Source organism: Elaeis guineensis, chromosome 6 (assembly GCF_000442705.2).
Source record: "Elaeis guineensis isolate ETL-2024a chromosome 6, EG11, whole genome shotgun sequence".
Lineage (NCBI taxonomy): Eukaryota > Viridiplantae > Streptophyta > Magnoliopsida > Arecales > Arecaceae > Elaeis > Elaeis guineensis.
Window position 1 is genome coordinate 103,227,894 of NC_025998.2, and position 12,107 is coordinate 103,240,000.

General features: G+C 32.2%; 1 non-coding gene across 1 annotated transcript; it reads right to left on the reverse strand.

The window, feature by feature from the left end:
- Positions 1–11,175: 11,175 nt before the first annotated feature.
- LOC140858987 (small nucleolar RNA R71) lies at positions 11,176–11,282 on the reverse strand. Its single transcript, XR_012142388.1, has one exon. It is a non-coding gene; the product is annotated as a small nucleolar RNA R71 (small nucleolar RNA).
- Positions 11,283–12,107: the final 825 nt, after the last annotated feature.

Genomic DNA, 12,107 nt, shown 5'->3' on the forward strand with positions numbered 1-12,107 from the left:
TGCATAGCTGGGCAACACTTGGTTCGTATTCAACTCATGGATCATGAGTGAATTAATCAGCTCTTTAAAGGCTAGTTTATTTAGATCTCTTTACCTCTTGAATGGTAGTCACCTTTGGCTCCTAATTATTTGGCAAAAATCTAAGAATTTTGCGTGCATCTCTATTATAATAGTTTTTTTCAAGACTCTTTAAACCATTCAAAATGTTAGTGAATCTTGTAAATATTTTAGTAATAATTTCTTATGATTCCATTTTAAATAGTTTATATTTGTATACCAGCATATTTATTATTAATTTTTTAACTTGACTAGTACCCTCATGGGTGACTTCAAGTCTATCCTAAATTTTTTTAGCTGATGAATATGTTGATATCCTATTAAATTCATTAGCATCCAAAGTATAATATAAAATATTCATTGCTTTGGTATTAAGTTGAGCTTGCTTCTTATCATGTTCATCCTAATTCTTTTTGAATTTGGAGATGGACACGCCATCAACTATGATTGTGGATGTGTGTGGGCCCATCATTATGACATTCTATATGTCATAATCTTATACTTGGATGAATATTCTCATTCTTATTTTCTAATAGGTATAGTTGATCCCATTAAAAAGTGAAGGTCTATTGGTTGATTGCCCCTCAACCAATAAAGTCCCAATTAGGATTGCCATAGTATCTTTAGTTCAAAAAAATAAATAACAAGTGAGCACCTACTCTGATACCATTTGTTGCCCAAGGATGGCTATCTAAGAGGAAAAGAGGTGAATTGGGTATTTAAAATTTAAATAATAATTATGTAGATCATAATACTTAAGTTCTTAATGAGTTCAAATATAAAATGTGTAGTGGAATAAGAATAATAAAGAAGAAACACCCAATCACAAACACTATGAGTTTTATAGTGATTCGGCATCAAACTCAGCATCTACGTCCACTCCCCAAATAAACCATTTGAAAATTCAACTATAATCACTAAGCTTGATTATAGTCTGATTATTTTTTTTGAATTCATAATCTAATCTAGTTAGTTTTAACCTTAGCTCACCAACCACAATCATACAAAGATTATTTTTTCGGACTAACAATCAACCCCAATTGATTTTAATCTTGGCTTAGTAATCAAACCAATATAATATCCAACTCAAGGCTTGGACCAACCCAAGTTTCTCACCTCAAAAAACTTGAAATAAAACCATAAGTAATACTAGAGTTAAAGTTTAGAAAAATGAACACTATGAAGCTCAAGAAAAGAAAATCTGAATTACTTGTTGGCTTGATTTTTTCTCCTTGAACGCTTGAAAGAAGTATGTGTTGATCTTCAATATTGATGGCCTGACTTCTCTCAACTTGAGGATAGTGGAAGGACAAAAAAAATATCTAAAAATCACTTCTTTCCTTAACTATTTTGTTCACACACTTGAATGCACAGAAATTCATTTGAATATTCTTCAACGTAGGTTTCAAAAGATATCTTCAATGCTCTAAAAGGTTCCCTTATATACTCCTGAGATTTTTCGTCATTGTAAAGCATCTAGAATGTTTGCATTTAATGTTCTAGCCATTGGAAGAGAGAAAATAGCTGTTGTAAGGTATTTTAGACAAAAAGTTTTCAAAAACTAGCCATTACAGTTATTGGGTTGACTAAGTTTTATCTAGGTCGACTTAGTTCCTCATTGGATCGGCTCAGTTGATCTCTGGGTTGACTCAGTGTAAGGTGGATGAAAAACTAACTTTCTATTTTTAACTATCTTTTGAGACTTAGTCGGCTAACTTTCTGACTGAGTCGATTAAGTTCTTCACTGAATCGGCTCACTTGAATACTAGGTTGACTAAATCTTTTGACTTCAGAAATATTGCTTTCTATCTTTTATTTTCACTGAGACTGGATCAGCTTAGATTTTCACTGGGTCAGCTTAGTTGGCATGCCAAGCATGCCAAGGGTTCTTAGACAGCCTTTCTTTTTCAATTTGACTTTTAGGCTAGACTTGCTTTTTTAACTTGATTTAATCTTTATTAAAATTTCTTGCAAGGTGTGTCTAGTCTAGAGTTTCTTTACGTAGTTCTTGAGTGGTAGTTCTTCATTTAATTGATGAAAAATACTTAAAAATTATGAGTATTTAAAATTTGATATTAAAATTTGAGGTTTGGGGTATGCATGTGTGTTTCAAAACTTTATTTTCTAAATACTGTAGCAAAATATAAGATTAAAATATTTTTAATCTAAATTATACATACATAAAAATATAAAATCACAAGGATCTAGTTCATGTGCTGAAATTGACATATGCTGAAATTCAGATTGTGATCAAATCGCATACCTGTTTCGTAATTTCTTTCTTTAAATCTAGATCTGAAAGAGAAAAGATTTTTTTCTAGCTATATAAATATCTAGCCTCTATGGATATCCACTCAGGATCAGTCTGGAATAGCCTTCTTCAAGTTAAATTTTTTTCTCTAAGAAAATTCAGCCTGCTGAATCTGAATGAAGTCTAGATCGCGATCAACACTTGATCTCTTTTCTTAATCTTCTTCTTCTCTTCTTATCTTATCTTTCTCCCTTACTTTTGTGCTGCTACCAAACACCAGGAACCAACAAAGAGGGGACGCCCAATAGCTTGGGGGTGAGAGAGAAGTGGGATGCCCCAAAGGGTGGGGCATGTGGGATGCCTAGGGAGAAGGAGAAGGGAGAGGAAGAGAGGGCATGGGGGGATCTATTTGTGGTGTGGGGCTTGCTAGTTGGATGCTATAGGAACCTTAGGGGAGGTCCCTTTAAATAAGCATGAGGATTGAATCCTATTCAATCTCATAATACAAGTCCTACTTGCATTTGATTTCTTAATAACTTAAGTTATTCAACTTACATTAGAAATTCTATTAGGCACCAACTCTTGGAGCCCTTGCACCCAATTATTTACACCCTCTTTTGCACCCAAAAGATGCCCCTTATGAAATCAAAAGGTCCTCTAATCATGGGACATACCCAACTTGATCCAATCAAAGTGGCACCCCATAATAACTATTAAAGAATATTAATTACGGACTTGCATCCTTAATTCAATTGATCCAAAACTTAAACACCCAGCAATTGAAGTCCAATGAATCTTATTCATTTAGATTATTAGTAGATAATTAATTTTAAATTATCTTATCAAATAAAAAATTCAAACAAAAAGAAGAATTGGGTCTAACTATATGCTAGCAAGGTTACCTTGAGCCCAATCAGATTTCTCCAAATCCAATTGATACTTCGTAAGCTCAATTGCTAATTCCAGACCTAATCCCTTTATTGTATGATCCCATAGGTTTAATTCTATCTGGTAGTAAGATATACAATGATCTCTATCAAAGTATCATTAAAACTCTTTTCAATGGGTCAGAATAATTTTATTCTAACTCATCAAGGATTGTTGATCCATAACAATCCTAGTGAGCTCTCACAATCCATCAGTGATACCTAATAATATGTAGTGGTAATTCAGTAAAACTAAAATAAATCTCTAGGTATAGTTAACATATGATTCAGTCCTTCTATTGTAAGTCCCGACTAGATTGCAGGTCATGGATAAATTGTCAAACCTCAATATCAGTCATATGATAGATTCGATTAGCTCAAGTCCAAATGTGATTCTTATAGAAACTCTTTTTCATCAATCACACTACTGTGGCCATAGATTTTCAGACTTAGCCTCTCAAATCTTATGGGATGATAGAGTCAAGATGCTGTTATTACGACACCATGATTATCAATCAAATTTTGACTTCAATAAAAATTAAAAATATATAGAAATTAGTGAGTCAGATCGAATTCACAGAGAAGGTAAAATTTTAATTTGAAATCTTTGATTTTATAAAAAAAATAAAATTAAAAAAAAATAATTTAAGTTAGAAAATAAAAATTAAAAGTACGAAAAATAAATCGGGTATTAAGATTTATTATTTAGATCCTAGCATCTACTTGCAATAAAAATAAATAATAAAAATTTAAAGTACATAAAATAAATTGATACTAAGATCTACTAACTAGATCCTAGCATCTACTTATGAAAAATAAAAGATAAAAATTTAAAGTAAAAAAAAATAAATTTTATATTAATTAAAATTAAAATTTAAGTACAGATAATTTAAAAATTATAATAAAATAAAATAAAAATAAAATTATAATAAAGATCTAAAGTTGATCAGTCCAACTTCATTGGAAAGATGGTTGATGATCTCTCCTTCTTCCATCGTACTCCGTTGAGCGAACTGGCTTCTCTCCTTCTTTTCTTTGGGTCCCTAAACCTATCTAATTTTTTTTCTATTTTTTTTATACTTTCTACTCAATTTTTTTTCACTCTAAGTTTATTCTTGGACCCCCTATTTATAGATAAATTTTTTATAATTTTTTAGTAGAAAAAGGAATCCTAAAATTCTTAGAAATCATATTAATCCCCCTAGGAATATTCTTGATCATCGGATGAGTTTCAGACCACCTAGATCTGATCAAAATTCATAGTTTTAATCCTTATCAAAGTCGGATCGAACCACAACTGTTTGATCATGTCTGAGATTGATTCTAGGCCATCGGATCATGCAATTTAAATCCTTAACACAGTCGGGAGCATCCTCAGCCATCCGATCGCATGATGGATCACTTCTGGGCCGTCGAATCGCACAAAAATCCCTCTTTATAAATCGATAATGGATGCTGACCGTCAGAACTGGGTCGGGATGAATTTTAGCTGTTGGATCGTGTCCATTATCCTTCTCTCATTGTGAGCCACGCTTATGGACTAGGTGAAGTTTTTTGTGGACCGCATCTTGGCTTTGTGGATCGAGCGGTCGATCCATCATGCACTGGAGGTAATATTTTTTATTTTTAAGGATATTTTGGCTCAATTTTTGCTCTGATTTTTTATCTGAAAAATAGAAAAAAATATGCTTTAAATTTTTCAAAAATTTTTCATCATTTTGGTACTTAAATTGCTCAATAAAATTAACATCTATCTTTTATAAATATGCTCTAATTTTATTTTTTTTTAATTATTTATTTTTATAAAAAAAATTAATTTATTCATAAAATTAGATTTTTAAGAAGATGTTAGCACCATAATTATAAAAAATACCTTCAATAAATATAAAAATATATCACTTATCACACCTCCCATCTTGAACTTTGCTCATCCTCGAGTAAAGAAAGAATTTAGAATCAAGTACGGTTTAACTTAAAATCTTAAATTTCATCAAATAATTTTCAAAAAGGCCATGATGTTCAGTAGAGTGTAAATGAGGTATGTCATTGGAGTATTAATACTAGTCAATATGAGAGTTAAACTAAGAATACTAAATTTTTTCTGAATTTTTTCAAATTATCGCTACCTTTATCTCCAAATTATTAACCTTCATATGGACAAGTATATTGTTACTTCTGTCCTTCATTTATTGATTGATTTTTTTTTTTAACGTTGTACTGCTATTAAGTGTCTTAACCCCTTAAGCTTTCTGTTTGACCCATATAGCGAGTTTTCAGCCAATGACTCCCAAATCATACGGTTTTAGGGCACTAGGTATAGAATATCCCTCGAACCTACTTGCTCGAATCAAATAGGCTATGAGTTAAAACTAGCTTTACAACAAAGCTTCTTTGCCCTTCATACCTTTTGATGCAAAACTCAATGCTTGCTTAGGCAAAGAGGCCCGGTTACTCAACATGAAGTACTTAAAAATTATTATTTTTTGAATATATGAAGAAATGTATAGTTATTTTACACAAGCCCATAAGAAGTAAACTCTTCTTTGATGCTGGTAGAAAAATTTAAAAATATTCAAAAAAAATTATTTACGTTATAAACTTAACTCTTTATTGAGTTTTCTTAATATTTGATCCCTTAATATCTTCACAAATTCTCTATTCTGTACATCAATTTTTTTTTTAAAATATTTGGTTTAACTTAATTTTTAAGTATAATCAGGTACTTAAATACTAAATACTAACTTACTTAAGGATTTTAAAAATTTAAAAATTTTTATTATCCCCCCAACTTAATCGACATTATCCTCAATGGAGTAGAAAAAATGAAGGGTGCATGTAAAGAAAAAGAAAAAGAAAGATATTACCTGAGTCAAAAATCTTTTTCAAAATTGATTCTCTCTCCAACTTAGTCAAGATTAGCTTCAGATCCCTACAAAAGATACTAAGTAAAATTTTAAATAAAATATAAAAAAAATAAAAAGTAAAAATTGGATTGCCTCCCAGAAAGTGCTAAGTTTACCGTCTTCAGCCAGACACAATGCAGCTCAATTCAATATGGGTCTGTTAATGCTACTTGGTCAATGGTTTATTTTAATGACATCCCTTCAATATATAATTTTAATCTTTGATCATTTATCTTAAAAAAAATTTCTTGATTTGTGATCATAAAGTTTGATTGCACCATGTGGGAATACTTGATTTACAATGTAAGGTCCATCCCATCTAGATCTTAATTTTTTTGGAAATAATTTTAGCCTTGAATTAAATAACCAGACTTATTGATTTGGCTCAAAGATTTTTTTTGAAATATGTTTATCATAAAAGGCTTTCATTTTTTCTCTATAAATTCATAAATTTTCATAAGCCTCTTCTCTCAATTCATCCAATTCACTTAGTTGCAACATCCGGTTGGAACCAGCATGTCTCAAATCAAAATTCAATTGCTTGATTGCCTAATATACTTTATGTTCAAGTTCTATCAGAAGATGACATGCTTTTCCATAAATCAATCTATAGGAAGACATTCCAATAGGATTTTTATAAGCTGTCCTATAGGCCCATAATGCATCATCTAATCGATTTGACCAATCTCTACGATCAGGCCTAATAGTCTTTTGTAGGATGTTCTTGATCTCCCTATTGGATACTTCAACTTGGCCACTTGTTTGTGGGTGGTATGGTATAGCTATCTTATGTATGACCCCATATTTTCGCAGCAATATTCAAAAATGATAGTTCGTGAAGTGGGTACCTCCGTCGCTAATGATAGCACGTGAAAATTCAAACCTAGAAAAGATTTTCCTTTGAACAAATTTTATGACTATCTTATGATCATTGGTTCATATTGCTATTGCCTCAATCCATTTAGAAATATAATCGACAGCCACCAAAATATATTCAAAACCATTGGAGGATGGAAAAGGGTCCCATAAAATCAATTCTCCAAACATCAAAAATTTCAACTACCAAGATGGGGTTTAAAGGCATCATGTCTTTCTTTGAAATATTTTCTAAAGTTTGACACCTAAGACATTTTTGACTAAAATTATAAGCATCCTTAAACAATGTGGGCCAGTAAAATTCACTTTGCAATACTTTGGCCATAATTTTTCGTCTAGAAAAATATCCTCCGCAAGCAAGAGTATGACAAAATTTCAAGATACTCAATTGTTCAGTTTTTGAGAAATTATCAATTATCTCAAAAATTATCAATTTAGGATACTTAATTTCAAGATATTCCTTAATTTTTTGAGATAATTTTTCTTTATTTGATAAACGCCAAAAATTATCGAAAGATAAATCTTTATTTTAAGGGAGTCTTCTTCCTTCTCTCATTGACTCCCAACCGGAGTCGGAAAGAGGCCCCCTCCAGCTCTATTTAAGGAGGGGATCCCTCATCTCTCCCTCTCACCAAAAATCTTGAAGTTCATTAGCGACAATCATCAAAAAATCATCGCGGAAGACCGACTCTGTGCCCGTCCAATTTTCTCATTGAAAAGCCTCGTCGGCATCGAAGGTGAGCCTCCTCCCCTTCTTCTTTTCTCCTCCTTTCTTTCCGCGCCCGTGTGCATGATCGTCGGAGACCGGAGTCACCAAATTTTATTGCGGAAGAAACCTCTATTTTTGCCCTCTTTTCTTCAATTTTTCGACGTCGGTGGTCACCACCGACCACTGGTTTGGTCCCTCCAGGCCATGGGATTGTCGTCTCCTTGTCGTCGGCCACCGCCATGCTGGCTGTGGCCCTTGGTTGGTCGAGCAAAGGAGGGGACCACACAGTCCCCTATTTCGGCCCAAGTTAAGCCGTGGGAAGAAGAAAAGAAAAAGAAGAAGGAAAAGAAAAGAAAAAGAAAAAAAAGAAGAAAAAAAAATATAGACTCTTTGCTTGCTCTCTCTCCCTCTTTTCTTCTCTCTACCTTCTCTTTCTCTCTCTACTTTTTCTCTCTACTTTCTCTCTCTAGATTATTTCTCTCTCCTAAGATTTTTTTTTAAAATTTTGAGAATAATGATGATGAATTAAAATTAATCATAGAGATGGATTTTAATCTATGATCGTCGGACGGTATACCAGCATCCACTTTGATCAGACCTAATATTTTTTAAGATTTTATTTTTTATGATTTTATTGAAATATCCACATGATAATTTCAGCATGAGTTAATCTGATCACTCGAATTTATTGAATCATATCGTCTTAAGAGTCCAAGATAAATTTTTCTCTAAAATTTTCTCTCTCTAAAATTTTCTTTCTAAAAATATTTCTCTCTCTTGATTGATTTATCAATGAGAAATTTTTTAATATTTTTGATCTGATGAAGAATTCTGATCCATGATTATCGAACAGCATACTAGCACTCACCTTGATCAGATCAAATATCTTTAGATTTTATCGCCCATGATTCTATTGAATTATCCATGTGATAATTTCAGCATGATTTGATTAATTTATCTTGATCTGATCAATCAAATTTGTTGAACCATATCATCTGATTAGTATAGATTCATCTTCATAAATTTCTCTTTCTAGAATTATATCTCTCTAGAAGTTTATTTTTTTTAGAATTTATCAAGAAAAAAAATTTTATTTTGATGAGTTTGAATGATTCTCGTGAAAGCATCCTAATCCGTGGTTGTCAGGTAGTATGCCAACACCTTGATTAGACCATGAATCATTAGATTTGATCATCCATGATCTTGATCTAGCCATGACTTAATTAGATCATGTTGATTTCACCAATCGAGATATTGGACCAATCATAATGTTGGATTGTGTCACCTAATCAATTTAAATTATACCTTATAAATTCTCTCTCCTCTGATTTTCTCTTTCTACTTGATTTTATGAAACTAATGAAGAAATCTCGGTCCTATTACTTCGAATCCGATTTGATCTGATAGTCAAACTTTGAATCGTTTATGTTCTAATTAGATTTTGATTAAGATGAAATTAGATGATCGGACCCAATCTAAATCGTTGAATATGGTATTCGTATCCTTTCTAATTATTAAAATTGATCCTGTATAAGATTGTGGATATTTGATCATGGGATATCGTGATATGATCTATGAATAGAATTTTTTAAAAAAAAATTATAGAAATATATGGATTTATTGGAATACGTTCGAGGTAAGTAATGTTTCACTTTTTCTAAATTTATCGATAAATTATAATATATTTTTCTGACATGATTTGAGAAACGATGTATGAATTGGATGAAATAATATTTTATTATGAAAATATCATATTTTAATATGTTATGATGAAGCATGATTGGACATATTGATTTCATGATGCATTATATTGATTGATTTTGATACTACATGATTATATATTTTCTTATCAAAATTAGAATATGAAATATAATTTATGAAGAATTCTGATATAAGAATATTATAAATTGACAACCTGACTATGTAAAGGATCCCACCAATAGGGGCATATACGTTGGCAATTGATTTATCCTGAGGGTTTATATCGCTAGAGAGACCAGCGACAAACCATCAGAGAGACCAGCGGCTCCGAAGAACTTTACTGCCAGATGACTCGTAGCTCACCGCAAGAAGATACGCAGTATTATGATCCTGCCATAGAAAAAATATGGTCATAGCTCATGGTTGATAAAAAAAACTTAAGAATGAAAGAAGTTGAAATCTCGAAAGAAACTCTAATTTTCAAAAAAAAATGAATTTGGCATGAACTATGTTGCATAATAAAAATTGATTTCGAATTGATGAACTCTATATGCTTATTTTCTATAAATGATTATTTACTTAAATACCTGATAAAATCTGTTGAAAATGATCATTGCTTACTGGGTTGTCTAGCTCATTACCTTCTATTTTACTATTTTTACAGATGTTAAGGAATTAAGATGATACAAGATGTGAATGAAAGAGGGATTAGAAGCAGAATCTCCATACTTTTATTTTAAGTTAAAGTCTTATTGAATTTGATGTAAGGCTTGTGGAACTTTGTTGACTTTATTGAGATATTAAAGTTCAAATTTAGATTATTATGTTTTGAATTTTAATTATTGACTAATTATTTCACTGTTGTTTTAGGATAGCATGATAAGATGCCTTGCATGCTTATGGAAAGAATTTTCTATGAGTATGCAGCGGTTGCCATGACCCTCGATTCACAATCTTGGGTCGGGGGCATGACAATTAAGAACAATATGAATTTATTGAACTGTATCATCTAATTAGTACAGATTCATGTTCATGAATTTCTCTCTCTAGAATTGTATCTCTCTAGAAGTTTATTTTTTTAAAATTTATCAAGAAAAAAAAAAATATTTTGATGAGTTTGAGGGATGATGAGTATCAATCACCAAAAGAAATTTTAAGATGATGAATGCTTCTAACAATTAAGTTTCTACTCTTGTCATGTGATTTTTATTAGGTTTATGTGGGTGAATTTTAGGTTAATTTTGAAAAAAAAAATTGAATCATATATTAGGGTTTGCACTGGTATATGCACAGTAGAAGATCTCTTTATCCTAACCTAATTAAACCTAATCCTGAAATTGAACGGCTGATTCATGCTAAACCCAAAAATTAAATAGCTGGAGACCCTAGAGAACCACCTAGGCAGATGAAGGAATATTTTATTTCTTCTACCTATAACCCATCAACTTGTATCCACCTACTGATATCCCTGCAAGCCATTATGAGATCAAGTCGACTACAATCCAGATGCTCCCATCTTTCTATGGGAACACCAATAAAGATCTTTACAAGCATCTAGATGAGTTCTTAAAAATCTGTTCTACGATGAAAATTCAAAATTTTACTGATGATGCACTTAGACTGACCCTATTCCCCTTCTCGCTTAAGGACAAAGCCAAGTACTGGCTTGGCACAATAGAGAAACTAATCCAAACATGGGCTGAAATGCAGCATGAGTTTCTTAAGAAATTTTATCCCATAGGTCGAACCAACACCATGAGGCGAGCCATCACTGGATTTGCTCAACTTTCAGAGGAACAAATTCACGAATCATGGGAGAGACTTAAGGAACTTTTTAGAAAATGCCCACATCATGATCTATCTAAGTGGCAAATAGTTCAAGCTTTTTATGAGGGTTGAGATGACCAATACAGACAGATGGTAGATGCATCTTGTGGAGGTGCATTCATGAGTAAGAGTGAGGATGAAGCCTATACTTTGTTTGAAACTTTGAGTGAAAATTCGATCAATCATGCTTTATTATCTTCCTATGAAAGATCAATCTCTCATCAAAAGCAGACAGAAATTTTTGAGATCAAGCAAACAAACTCTAGTCCTAAGGCCGATTTGAACCTAATAGCCCAAAAATTAGATAAAGTCGACCTTCTTGCTCAGAAAATAGATCAGTTCCTAACCCTAGGTCAACAATCTTCGGCACAATACACACAACCTTCTAATTATCAGGAGATTTGTTCTATCTATGCTAGCCCAGTCCATCATGTGAGTGAATGTCCTACGGCTGCACAGTTTTCACTTTTTATTCAAGAATAAGTTCAAGCTACCCAAGGTTACTCCAAGCCTGTCAATGATCCATTCTCTAACACATATAATTTAGGCTGGAGGAACCATCCTAATTTTTCTTGGAGACCCCAACAAACTTAGGCTCAGACCCAAATTCCTCCTCTGCAAAATTTTCAGAGTAGACCTCCATATCAAAATTATGCCTACAATAGAGGTCAGCCTAATCAACCTACCCAGCCACCATATCATAATCAGCCACCATACCCATCTCCTCAACAGACTAATCTAGCCGATGATAGATTTAATCAACTTCAATAATTGATTATGACCTAACAGTAATCTATCACTAGGTTAGAAGCACAAATAGGATAGTTAGCTGAGTCTACCATGAGGAGAGAACCAGG